This window comes from Sinocyclocheilus grahami, unplaced genomic scaffold, assembly GCF_001515645.1.
Source record: "Sinocyclocheilus grahami isolate Dianchi unplaced genomic scaffold, SAMN03320097.WGS_v1.1 scaffold58.1, whole genome shotgun sequence".
Lineage (NCBI taxonomy): Eukaryota > Metazoa > Chordata > Actinopteri > Cypriniformes > Cyprinidae > Sinocyclocheilus > Sinocyclocheilus grahami.
The window spans coordinates 3,718,954-3,732,693 of record NW_015505237.1 but is presented as its reverse complement, the minus strand read 5'-3'; positions in this window follow the sequence as shown (position 1 = coordinate 3,732,693).

Sequence of the window (13,740 nt, the reverse complement as noted above, 5' to 3'; positions counted from 1 at the left end):
CATTTATGTTATATATGTGGTCTACTTTTAATTAAAAAATATATATATTTTAGGTAACTTTAATGTAATAGATAATCCAGAATGGAAAATTCTATCATCATTTATTCACTCATGTCATCCCAATCAGATTTGGTAAAAAACTTTTTTTGGTGAAAACTTTTTTTGCGTTTTGGCCATACACGACAGCTGCTTTTTGGGGTTGTGAAAACAAACTTTTGAAAACACACTTCAAAGTGCAAGTTTGTGATAAGTGATGTCATGCGCATACATATTACATGTTCACATAGAGTTTCTTTACACATCGCCAACTGCATAATACAGCATTTAAATCATTAAGGCATTTTCGCAGATCTACTGTATGTGAACGGGGATCATTTTGACAGTGTTTTGCCTATACAAAAAGGAAAAACTAACATTCATTGTTGTGTAAAAGTACCCTAAAATCATGGCAGCAACAATTGTTTCCCTGTGTGTGCATATAGCACCTATAGACTCCAATCCAGTAGGTGGCAGAAATGTACCAAGGAGCTTTGATTTTGAACAGAAAATCTATTTATTAATACAAATTTGTTAATTGTTCATGTTAGTATGATAATCACACAGAACTGAGCTCTCTCTTGTTTTTTTCTGTCAGTGAATATGTCATGATAGCAGGGTACATGCTGTGTTCCTCCTTCAGTCATGTTTTCTCCTCCATATTTTCTTGGATCCAGCGGGTGAGTCTTTTATGCTGAAAAGCTTTAATTTCTCTCATGCAAAACTGCTGATTAACAGGCTAATTAAGAGGACTCCCGTCGCCTCACCAACTGGAATCAACTGTGCTTCAAAGTGCTCCAGTCATCCTTGAATTCAGCTTTACTGTGAAATGGCACCGTGCCATTAGGCTGCCAGGCCTTTTCATGTTGTTTGTTAGACTTTTATTACAGAATCTTATCTGAAGGGTTTGACAATTCAATTTCAGTAGGTTTGCAAGATTTTGGGGCAAAAAAATTTATCAGATTAAATAACTAAAATTGACAACTGTTTTTTAAAATGGACAAGTATTTAAAGTTGCAGTGTAAAGGAAGTAGTGATATAATTTTGTTTTTTTGATGATGTTTTTAATCAGGTGTTTGGACTTTCGTTCTGACAGCATCCGATCACTGCAGAGGATCCATTGGTGAGCAAGTGACGTAATGCTGAATTTCTCCAAATCTGTTCTAATGAAGATACAAACTAATCTATATCTTGGATAGTCTGAGGGTGAGTACATTTTCAGCAAATTTTTATTTGGGGGGGACTATTCCTTTAAAATGCATACAGATTTAGTTGAGAATGACTTTTTAATCTTGATATCCTGCTTCTTTGTATATATGTTCATGTGGTTTTTGGTCATCTTTTAGAGCCTACGTGCACAGAAAGACCAAGACACATTAATTTACTTCATATCAAAACAGCATGCTTGTATACGTTTTTCAATTCTAAATACAGGCTGTGTTCTGCCATGTGCATTTTGGATTGAATATGAAAGAGATTCAAATGTCATCGCTCTTTCCAAATATACATGATTTGTGAACATGCATTGTAACTTTTGTTGCATGTGGTTGGTCATTGTACTGAGATTGTCTATTGAAATGGTTTCATTTGGTCGGTGTTTGAAAGCAACATATTGCTACCTATGAGATCTCACAAAGCCTGTCATTCAGTGGATGGCTGAAAGAATAAAAATGGCATCTGACCCAGTGCTTGAAAGCAGTAAATTATTTTATAAATGTAGCTGGCTTAGCTTTTAGAAGCAACCCTGAAATATTCTCCTTGTGTTTCTGAGCAATGACCACTCAGGCTGTGTATGAGCAACATGGGAGGAGGATCAGAGAGATTTCAAGAGACAGATGAAGTGCCTTACTTCACCTTGAGATGTGACAGTAGCCATGTTTACGTCCACATATTTTATTATGCATTGAATTATTGAATTTTGGCATATTGCATTAAAAATGTTGGATTGAGAGTATGTGCATAAAAACTTAAAATGCACACAAAAAATGTTTCATTTATTCCATTTATTTTCTCCATAAGGACATAGATTTTAACATAAAACTTAAAACTTTTAAAGTTCTACTTTGAGCTCCAAGGTTGTTAACTGATGGTGTATGGTTTTGTTGAAGCAAGCAGTTTATTTTGGGGAGTTTTTGCCAATATTATTATAGTAATTACATAGGAAGCAAAATGCGGGAAAGCGAAGGGAACGGGATTGAACTCAGGACGCCCAAGGCGCAATGTCAGTGTGTGGCCCATCAGGCTATTTGTGCCAACCAGTTTACATGATTTTAATTTTTCTAAATAATCGTGTTTAACAACCAAATTTGTGGTAAACAACTACGTTACCCATAATACTGTACAGAGTTCCACCAATTAGAGAGTTGCAGTGCGCAAATAGTGCCAAACAAGGTCTTTAGTTCTGCCCACTCCCATGAAGCACCATGACATAATTGAGTTGGTCTTGCTAGGCACTCAAAATACTTAAATATTTCTATACATATTTGCATATTTTTTCCATGGATGTATCCAACAACTTTAGAATAATTTTTAATTCCATTATTTCATTTGCAATGCTTCATGGGATTGTAGATATTTCCCTCATTGTCTTGTACCTTTGTCTTGTTGTCCGATTTTCAAATACTTTTTGCTTAAAATACAAGTTTGTAATGTGTGTAATATTGTGTTTCACCTTGTAGCTGGTTGGTTTGGCTCATGGCTCTTTAATGAAGACTTTCATTGGAAGATTAATGGAGAAAATACTTCTGGAACCAATGCCGCTAAAAAAGTGGGTGAGTGCTTATGCATTCTACTGACATTTTTGTTCTCTTGAACACATAGGATGGAAACCATGTTTTATTCGTAAATATTTTATGTGATATTTTAATTTTTCACATAAGTTAAAATCACAATTTTGTATAGAAAAATTAGCTACTGCCTACTCTAACAATGTCATGCTGAAGTGTGGAGTAATACAGAGATTCCCTCGTAGTGAGACACAGTGTTAATCTCTAATCGATAAGAACTGCTAATTGAGTAATCACTAGAAGCTGTTTGAGCCATCTAGTAGACTGCCAAGATAAGCAAAACACAGATGTATCGGTACAAGGTTAAAGTTCATATCTCAGCTTGATGAGTGTTAAAGTCAGGGTCATTATTGGGCTTACCGTCAAGCAAAAGCCATGACTTTCATGCAAAATTGTACAACTCATGCATATGATTTAATTTCACAGCACGCAACAAAGCAACCTTCTTAAGACCTCAGCAGAATTAAAGCAAGCAGGTTATTGCCTGGACAAATGCACTGCTCTATTATTCTGTAGTGTCGTGTCACATCACTAGGTGATGTAACATCAGGAGGTGATTAAGCCATATTAAAGCGATGATGGCTCTAAACCACAGCGGCTGTCTGCTACAACAGCGCAGCATCACTACAAATACAAAAGCCCTTCTTACACTGGCAAATTTTTTTAATGTTTTAGAAAGACACCTCTTGTGCTTAACAAATCTGCATATGTTTTGTAAAAATACAGTAAAATTGTTAAATATTATTACAATTTAAAACTGTTTTCTATTTGAATATATTTAAAATGTAATTTATTCCTGTGATGCAAAGCTGTATTTTCAGCATCATTACTCCAGCTGTCCGTCACATGATCCTTCAGAAATCATTATGATATGCTGATTTGCTGCTCATGAAGCATTTCTTATTATCAATGCTGATGAAAGTTGTGCTGCTTTACATTTTCGTATGATACAAATGACTAATTTTTCAGGAGTTTTTGATTAATAGAAAGTTAAAATAAACTGCATTTATTTAAAATATACAACTTTTGTAAGATTATACTGTAAATTTCTTAACTGTCACTTTTGATCAATTTAATGCGTCCTTTCTGAATAAAACCTTTCTCCTTCAAAATCTTACTCACACAAACTTGAATGTAGTGTATTTTCAGTTATTTAAAAAAATGCACAATAATATAAACATTAAATAAAACACTAAGTAATATACTCTCAATTGTTTCTCCAGGTCACATCCACCCAATAATTGTGGGCAACCAATATGGATTTTTTTAATGAGTGCTTCTTAAACTATTACATTTAGTCCCCCTAATCCTGAATATTTGGTTATGCTCTCCTAGACAGCAATGAGATTATATGGAAAGCAGATTGCCCAAGTCTCAGACTCAGACATTTGAGAAAAAGTAATCTCGGATGTGCCTCTTCTAGAGTTTCAGATGAGATGTCACAAACTGTGCTCAGATCTGCCAACACACCAAAGTCTTCAATCAAAAGGTTCAAAGACTTCAATATGAACATTACTACTTTTACTCACACAAACTTGAATGTAGTGTATTTTCAGTTATTTAAAAAAAAATGCACAATAATATAAAAATTAAATAAAACACAAGGTAATATACTCTCAATTGTTTCTCCAGGTCACATCCACCCAATAATTGTGGGCAACCAATATGGATTTTTTTAATGAGTGCTTCTTAAACTATTACATTTAGTCCCCCTAATCCTGAATATTTGGTTATGCTCTCCTAGACAGCAATGAGATTATATGGAAAGCAGATTGCCCAAGTCTCAGACTCAGACATTTGAGAAAAAGTAATCTCGGATGTGCCTCTTCTAGAGTTTCAGATGAGATGTCACAAACTGTGCTCAGATCTGCCAACACACCAAAGTCTTCAATCAAAAGGTTCAAAGACTTCAATATGAACATTACTACTCCAAACCAAATTATTCAACCTATGCTACATAATTTCCTTTGATAGAGTTGATCAGGAATGATTTCATACTGTACGGTTGCTTTGTCAGCTCTTCCCTTTCCCTGCTCTCTCCAGCGTTCCTCCTTTGATGCATATTCTGTAAGTGATTTGATCTCGCTGGCAGATTCAGGACTGGTGATTCATCATTGTGGTTGATAATCCTCTCCAGAGGAATAAAAATCTGTTTGGTTTGCCAGAAATATTAAGCTGTGTTGTATGAATATCAGCTTTTATGTGTGCGCCAATGTTCCCTCTAATTTTATTTCTTTATATTTATTTTATTTCATTCTTTATACCAGACCTGTACAGCACGCACACACAAAAAAGTGTTTAACTTTTAACTTAAATGTGCTATTTGTATTTAATTTGACCCATGACTAAATTATGTACATTTTAGGATACCTGAGAAAACTTTTTTTTTTTTACAGTATAATACACTGCCATTCAAAAGTTTGGGATCAATAATATTTATTAAAGAAGTTTCTTATGCTCATCAAGGCTGTATCTATTTGATAAAAATACTGTTGTAAAATACAAAATAATATTGTGAAATATTATTGCAATTTAAAATAAAAGTTTTACATTTTAATATACTTTAAAATATAATTTATTTCTGTGAAGCAAAGCAATTTTCAGCATCATTACTTCAGTCTTCAGTGTCACATGGTCCTTCAGAAATCATTCTAATATGCTGATTTATTATCAGTGTATTTTTGGGACCTGTGATATTTTTTCAGGATTCTTTGATAAATAAAAAGTTCTTCCAGCGCACTCAGTATCCGAATCCACTCACTCGTTTTCATTCACTCCTTCAACTGGACTATATTAGTGGACTAATGTAGGGAATAGTGAATGAGGGTATACAGGGCAATTTCAAACAAAGCATGAGTGATTTTTATCAGTTGCTAATATTTTCTGGGTTATTGCTATGTGGTTGCTAACACACTGTATTCTGAGTGTTTTTTGTCCATTGCTAGGAAGTTTATAGTGTGTTCTGATGCAGTGCTATGCGTTTGCTGACATATTCTGAATGAGTTTTTCTATGCAGTTTGTGCCTGCTTTATTGACAGCTGGGGGAACATTGCTATTTTGATTATTTGGAAAGGTATAAGTACACTTATTCTTAACAAGTAGCATGATTTGAGGTATCATTCATGTTTGAATCACAAACAGTTACAAATTGCACTTTAATGTTTAGAGTTAAGGGTTTGTTCAAATCATTATGAGCAATAACAATACAGATGCTATTACTATATAAAAAACACACATATTAATGTATACATTTGTAATTCCAATAGAATGCTTGCCGTGTTTGTTTTTCCTCTCAGTCAGTCACTCCAGGCAGCCAGAAGTCCTCTGCCAGCAGAATATTTCCATCTGACAGCTGCCACTTTGCCATGTAGCGTCTGGCCCCGTGCTGACTTCCCGTATCCCAGAGTTCCACTCTTAGCACAACGTTGATCTCCCACAGGGCCAAATCCATCTCTCCTCCACTGTCCACATTACTGCAGAAGAGAGGGGACATGAGCACCATTTCCTGTCCTGGGGTGTGCGGCTCAGCATGAGAGCCGTCCATCAATCCTGTATCTATGGAAGTTGATAAATCACTGGGGGATTCAGAGTTCACATGGCTGCCAACAGCAGACACAAAGTTGATGGCTGAGCAGGAGTCCGTTGAGACTGGAGTGTCCTCATTGCGTCCAGGTAAACAGACACACCAAGAGCGGCGCAGAGGCAAACAGGATGCCATATTTGTTCGTAAGTGCTGATTCTGACTATCCGATATCGAAGTCTGGCTGTGTGTGTCCTTCCTGAATGTGTGCAAGACAAACTTCTCAGGCTGCGTGTTGTTTACTAATTCCAATTTAGATTCATCTGACCTTTTTGCTGTCTTCTCATCATTCCTGTCCGGTCTGGATGTTTGTCTTCTTGCAGTCAGGTCCATATTTTAAGGATTGTCTGGAGAACGATGCTCGGTGAAGGAATTGAGACAGCAGACTGTGATCTCTTAAGAAGGATGGTGTTGTGTTTGTCCTGTAGGGATGACTGCATTCTTATGGCATAACTATGACCTGTCTCTTCTGGAAATCAGATGCCTCACACCTTCTGGTATTGTGTGAGGCAGTGATGCCACATAAAATTAGGTCATTGAAAGTCCTATGTGGTCAGATTTAAACTTATGATGTCTTTATCATCATAATATCAAGATAAAGCAATAGAAGTTCAAGTAAACGTAATGCTAAACATGGTTAATTGACACAAAAGCTTAGAGGAGAAACTTAAACTGCATCAGAAATAATGACTGTTTCCTGTTTGGTACTGTTCAACAGGTAGTTTTGTTTTATCTTCAGGCTTTATGATTAGCTAACACACTCAGATTGGTCAGATTGCTTTTTTTGTTTCAAACAAAGCCTATTTCAATTTTATCTGTCTGGTATTCTGGATATTTTATGTGTGATTTTAATGAGAAAAAAGGAAATGACTTAGAGAGCGTGGAGTAAGATGTGTCAGCCCAATAATTTAGCAAATTGTGTAAATTTTTTGTCATGTGACCAAATATTTGGAAAGTGGCCTTCATCAGTGTTGGGAAGGTTACTTTGGAAATGTAATAGTTTACCGGTTACAGATTACATGTTACCCCATTCAAAATGTAATAAGTAGTGTAACTATTTCAATTACTTTAACTGGTTACATTTGATTACTTTCTGATTACTTTTCGAAATTTCTAATGAATGTTTTCAGCTGTTAATCATGTTCAAATATTTGGCAGTGTTAACCTTATAGTAGTAGTCAACACCAATAATACTTCATCACTTAAATTAAGATTATATTAATTTAATTTTAAAGCACAGCCACTTTCGCACCTCTTTTTACTTTGAGATTGTTCTGATTTTTGATTGTTTCCGATTTAATTATATTACATTTCCAGTAATGGAAGGCATTTTTTTCACTTGTCATGGTGGCAAATTTCATACAGGCTGTATTAAAGCTTTCAGTGGTAACTGGCAGACATGGTGTGCTGCAAATTCAAACAAGAGAACCAATCAAAAGCATCAGAATAGCATGGCTTTTCTTAAACGGCCTTTAAATGGCAGGAGGCATTTTGATGGATGCACATCAAAAACAGGCAAAGCAATAGATTAATATTATTCAACATATCCTAGATTTTTTGCAGAAAATATTCAAATGTAACCCTTTGTAATCATTACCATTTTTATAAGTAACTGTAATTTAATTACACATTTTTTCTCAGTAACTGTAATGGATTTATTTTGTAAATAGTTACTCCCGAACACTGGCCTTCATACAGTTGCCTATGATTCAGAGGTGCATATTTTGCATGGTAAGTTTGTGGTAAAATTAATGTATACTTATCCAGGCCTAAAAATATATGCCATCCATATTAGTGCATTGGTAGTTTATAAAATGGTGTTAGATACAAATTATAAAAAAAAAAAAAAAAAAGATTTATGGATTAGTTTTACCACAGTCTCATTCTCCTTTAACTAAAAGGTGGCACAGCTCACCCCACTCTCCTCTACCTCTGTTTTTTGTCATTAAAATTACATTCACGCAGAGGACTGAGTTTTTCATCAGCTGGAAGTGTGGAGCCAGAGGGGCAATAAGCCGTCACAATTCCTGAGAGCTTCACACTGATGTGGGGTGTAACGGTGGCCTAATTTTTATAAGCAAAGCCACTCTACATATAGGAAGTGTTTCTTTCAGATAAATATGATGTTGTGTCAAGATAAACCCCATCCTTGTGTAACGAATCAGCTCACAGGAAATATGAATAATTAACCATAACTAGTTATAATTAATTATGAATATTTTAGATCCGCTGTAGATTATTTAGCTGACCTCTCAGGGTCAACTGTCTTGTCAATTCTAAGAACGTTAATTTCCTGGTTAAGGGAAATAACTTTCTTACTGTACAATTCTACAAAAGCTTGTAGCGTAAATCTGCGTGAATAAGTGACTCCAGTTATAAGCAAATAAGATTTGTTAAAGAAACGAAATGCTTCTTTCAGAGCAAGGACCCATTAAAGTGATCAAAAGTGACAGTAAAGACTTTTATACTGTTCTTTTTAACAATTCTTAATACAGTTAAACAATTCTGTTTCTAATAAATATCAATTTCAGTCATGAAACTGAAAGATTGTGTACATACAACCTGCTAGCAATCAAATTACACAGTTTATTACATGGCAAGCTGATTGGCCTCTTCTGATTCTGCAGCCAATGAGATCGCTTGCTCAACATTTAAATAGTCAAGTTCAGTGTTCACTGTTAGCTGGTCCTGCGGCACTCTATCAGATTTCCTCTTAAACCCTCCACCTCCCCCAGCTCCACCTGTCTAGATCTACTAATGGATTTATCAGTGGCGTTCCGTCCATATACGCTGCGAATGCTCCGCATACCCAGGCCATTTGAGAGAATAAGTTCACGGGATAATTCCAAAAACATGATTTATAAGATTTGTTACAGAAACGAAATGCTTCTTTCAGAGCAAGGACCCATTAAAGTGATCAAAAGTGACAGTAAAGACTTTTATACTGTTCTTTTTAACAATTCTTAATACAGTTATGTATTATGTACAATTCTGTTTCTAATAAATACCAATTTCAGTCATGAAACTGAAAGATTGTGTACATACAACCTGCTAGCAATCAAATTACACAGTTTATTACATGGCAAGCTGATTGGCCTCTTCTGATTCTGCAGCCAGTGAGATCGCTTGCTCAACATTTAAATAGTCTAGTTCAGTGTTCACTGTTAGCTGGTCCTGCGGCACTCTATCAGATTTCCTCTTAAACCCTCCACCTCCCCCAGCTCCACCTGTCTAGATCTACTAATGGATTTATCAGTGGCATTCCGTCCATATAAGCTGCGAATGCTCCGCATACCCAGGCCATTTGAGAGAATAAGTTCACGGGATAATTCAAAAAACATGATTATAAATTGATCCCTTGTCATTTGTCAAATGTAACTTAAAGCTTAAAGAGTTAGGAATACGTACGTAAAATGATTTTTTTGCCAAATGGCAGTAATTTTCTGTAAATCTACATCAGTTATGGTTGCTTCCAGGCAAGCAGATTCTCCGCAGCTTTCTCGCCTCCGCTCTGTTGCTATGACTCGTCAGGATCGATGCGCGTTCTCAGTGATTTGCTGGTCTGCGGCAGATTTAATGCGCGAGGTAAGCTGTTTGCGAAGCGCTCGCCCAAATGGAAAAATGTGCTGTTGCTGCCAGATCTCGATTGCCGAAAATTACATTGTGTTTGATGCAAAACCAACTCGACTAAATCAAAAGAAAAGAAAAAACACTAACGGTATATTTTAATTTTCTCAAACAAAACAAATTTTAAAAGTCCACTGAACAACTTACATTTTTGGTCATAGACAACATATGTTGAAGATATAAGTTATTGTCAACGTTATTGCCTAAGCGGTAAATAAAAAAAAAAAAGTTAATAAAAATGTGGGCTAGGCTATATAAAATTGTAATAATGACAAACATCATATTGTTTTGCGTATACTCGTGTCGCTTACAGTTGAAGTCCTTCTCTGATTTTATTATTGTTTGCAAGGTTGCAACGTTACTTTGCAATATTTTAATTTTAATTTTAATTTTTAAATTTTTATTTTGCATGGTCTGTTATGTCACCCAGGTGGGAGTTTTAGCTCCTATTTACTATTCCACCAAGCAAAATGAACATGCTAAAACTATTCCAAGTGTTGTTGTGATTGAAATGTTGTTTTGAGCTTGCTATTCATCACATATCTTGAGCATCAAATCAGCATATTAGAATGATTTCAACACTGAAGACTGGAGTAATGATGCTGAAAATTCAGCTTTACATCACAGGAATTAACTGCATTATAATATATATTCACATAAAAACAGTTATTTTAAATTGCAATAATATTTCATAATATTACTGTTTTTACTGTATTTTTGCTTAAATAAATGCAGCCTAAGGTCATAAGACACTTCTTTCAAAAACATTGAAACATTTTACCGACTCCAATCATACAATTCCAACCCTAACCTGAAATCAAAGCGAAATAACTGATTGAACACAGGATGTTGATCCAGGAACGTGTGCTGCATGGGTTAATCGCATTGTGCAAGCAGCATAATCATTGAGGATTGGACGTTCGGTGACTTTCAGAGCACATTAGATGAACAGTTTGTAAGAAAATCGAATCTGCTATAAAATATGCAAAGTATGTATAATTTAACAAGCTACTGATTTATTGTATTGTGTGTCATCTTTTCAACCATGCGCTACAACAGATTGAATAATGCTGTGTCGGCATAATGCATTAAAAGCTGTTCATTCAATCTGATACAAGCAGAACTGTGGCAGGCTGTGACTGTGAGCTCTTCACACTTGAGCCAATAAGTGATCACTTGGAATACCCTAGCAACCACACAGCAACATGCTTACAACCATTTAGCATATCTTTGTAACTGCATAGCATTACCCTGTTCCCTGACAACCACCTGCAGCTCCTCAACATCATGACTGCAAGTTTTGTATGGACAAACATCACTCACATTTTCTTCTGAAATTTTAAATATATATTTTAGTTTTTTCCTAGGAAAAAGAGAATATAATTTCCGTCCATGACATGCGGTGAAAAAGCAAGATATCGTGATGGGACCATAATTTGGTTGCATGATTTATTCCCTCATTTTAGTTCAGTTGTGGCCATGATTTAAATAAACTACACTTAATTATTAAAATGTGACCGCAATTTAATGAAATCAAGGGAACAAATTAGTACAAATCTACAGTTGAACCTAAAATGAGGGAACACTGGCCATAATTTAACTAAGTCAAGGGAACAAATTAGTACGACATGGCCACAATTTAAAATATTATTTGTGTAAAATACAGCGCTTTTACATTTTTATCCATTTGTTGCACTAAAAATGGATGCGTCCTTCTTGGTTTTTTGACTTGAACCCAAGATGGTCTTATGCTGCCTTCACGTGCTATCAGAAATTTCCTATTTCCCACTTATGAAGTCGTGATAACGAGCTTGTCGCATTTAAGTGCTTTGTTGTTGGAAAGAATCAAAATGTAGCATCCCATTGGTTGACAAGCATATAAACATTCCCCTTGCTATAAATAGACTACTTTAGCAACAAGACAATGTGTTGTTGTGGGGGGAAAAATTGCATTGACAGCAGCAAGCGTTGTCCCCTCTACCATGTTTAAAGTTTATGGTCTGCCCTGCTTGAATACTCTGGTATCAAAATTATTTAGTTTCCAGTAAATACGATTTGAGTGGCCATTCACATCCAGTTTCCTTTTATGAAACTCGTATTTACAATAATTCCGATAGCACGTGAAGGCAGCATTATTTTTGGGATCTGCAAGTCTACCATTGGAGAAAGCATAACAGCCAACTTGGATCAGGTGTGCCATGATAACCAACCATGCACAGCCTAGACATCATTGAATTTCTGTCAGAGTTTGCGACAGTAATTCACTGTTTGCGAATATCACAGAAATGTGAACTTTTCGGTGTAAACTCTAAAAATCGATCAAAACAAATGTTCAGTGGAAAACATGTTGAAGATACTATGGCAGTCAATGGCTGCCGTCAACTGTTTGGTCACCAATATTCTTCAAAGTATCTTCTTTTGTGTTCAAGAGAAGAAAGAAACTCATACAGGTTTGGAACAACATGAGGGTGAGTAAATGATGACAGATGGCTATACCTTTAAGACCCAGGACCATCAACACCACATTTTTTAGTTTTATATGAATGTATTTTACATCACCTGTAAACAATTTTAAGCACACCTGCAGAAACAGTTGCTGCATGGACACTCTCTGCTGTTTGTGCAGTCAACTTTAGTCAGACTGTTGTCATGTCTGGCTGTGAATGCTTGTGGAGAAAAAGTTTCAAACTGACAATGTGTGGGCAGGCTACGGTGAGCAGAAAATATCCGTCTTGGCATTTCGCGCTTGTTGTTTTCTCCAAGCAGCCTCAAGCGCACTGCTTTCCTGATGTGATGTATTCAGGGAACACTGAGTGGAGTTTGGGGACAGGTGTTGGAGCGCTGGGTGTCTGTCCCGGGGCTGTCTCGCACGACTCCACTGCAAGGTCATTCTGAGGACAACACAATCTAGTCAGTCCCTGTGGACAGCTGCTGGTCTGACATGACTGGAAAATGCATCAATAGCTCAATAGCTATTTTTTCCACTCTCTGTTTTCTTCCAGCAACTTAAATTTTCATTATCAAAGCTTTTTGGCCGATGTCTCACTCCCAGTGTCAACGTGCTCCTCAAGGGAGGGTTGTAGGCAAACATGCATAATACATGTGAAGTGTAATCTCAAGTTAGTAACACATTGGCACTCACTCCATCCGTCTTCTGGCTTTGGACGAGACCGAAGGCTCTGGCGTTGGGCAGCATTCTTACTTACGAGATTTTTGCTAGGACGTACTCAAGTGTAAATTTGATCATAAAATAGTGTCTCAGAAGGACAAGCAATCAAACTTCAAGTAAAGTTTCTTGCAAGGTTTAATTTAGTCATACTAAATATATATTATTTGTATTTTTATTTTATGTATACATTTTATATTTTTATTTATTTTAAATAAATATTGAATTTGTTTAATTGTATTTTCATACATAGTATTTAATTTTATTTATTTTTTATATTCATTTATATTAAAGCATGCATATTTAATTGTATTTATTTATTGCTGTGTGCACAATGTTTTTTTTAGATAGATAGATAGATAGATAGATAGATAGACAGATAGACAGACAGATAGATAGATAGATAGATAGATAGATAGATAATGTAGACCTATAATCATGATCATTAGCATGTTAACTGGTGAACTGGAATATCAGATGAAAAATATAGGGGGAAATTGTTTTATGTTTTTTTTGGGGGGGGGGGGGGGGGGGGGGTAGAATAT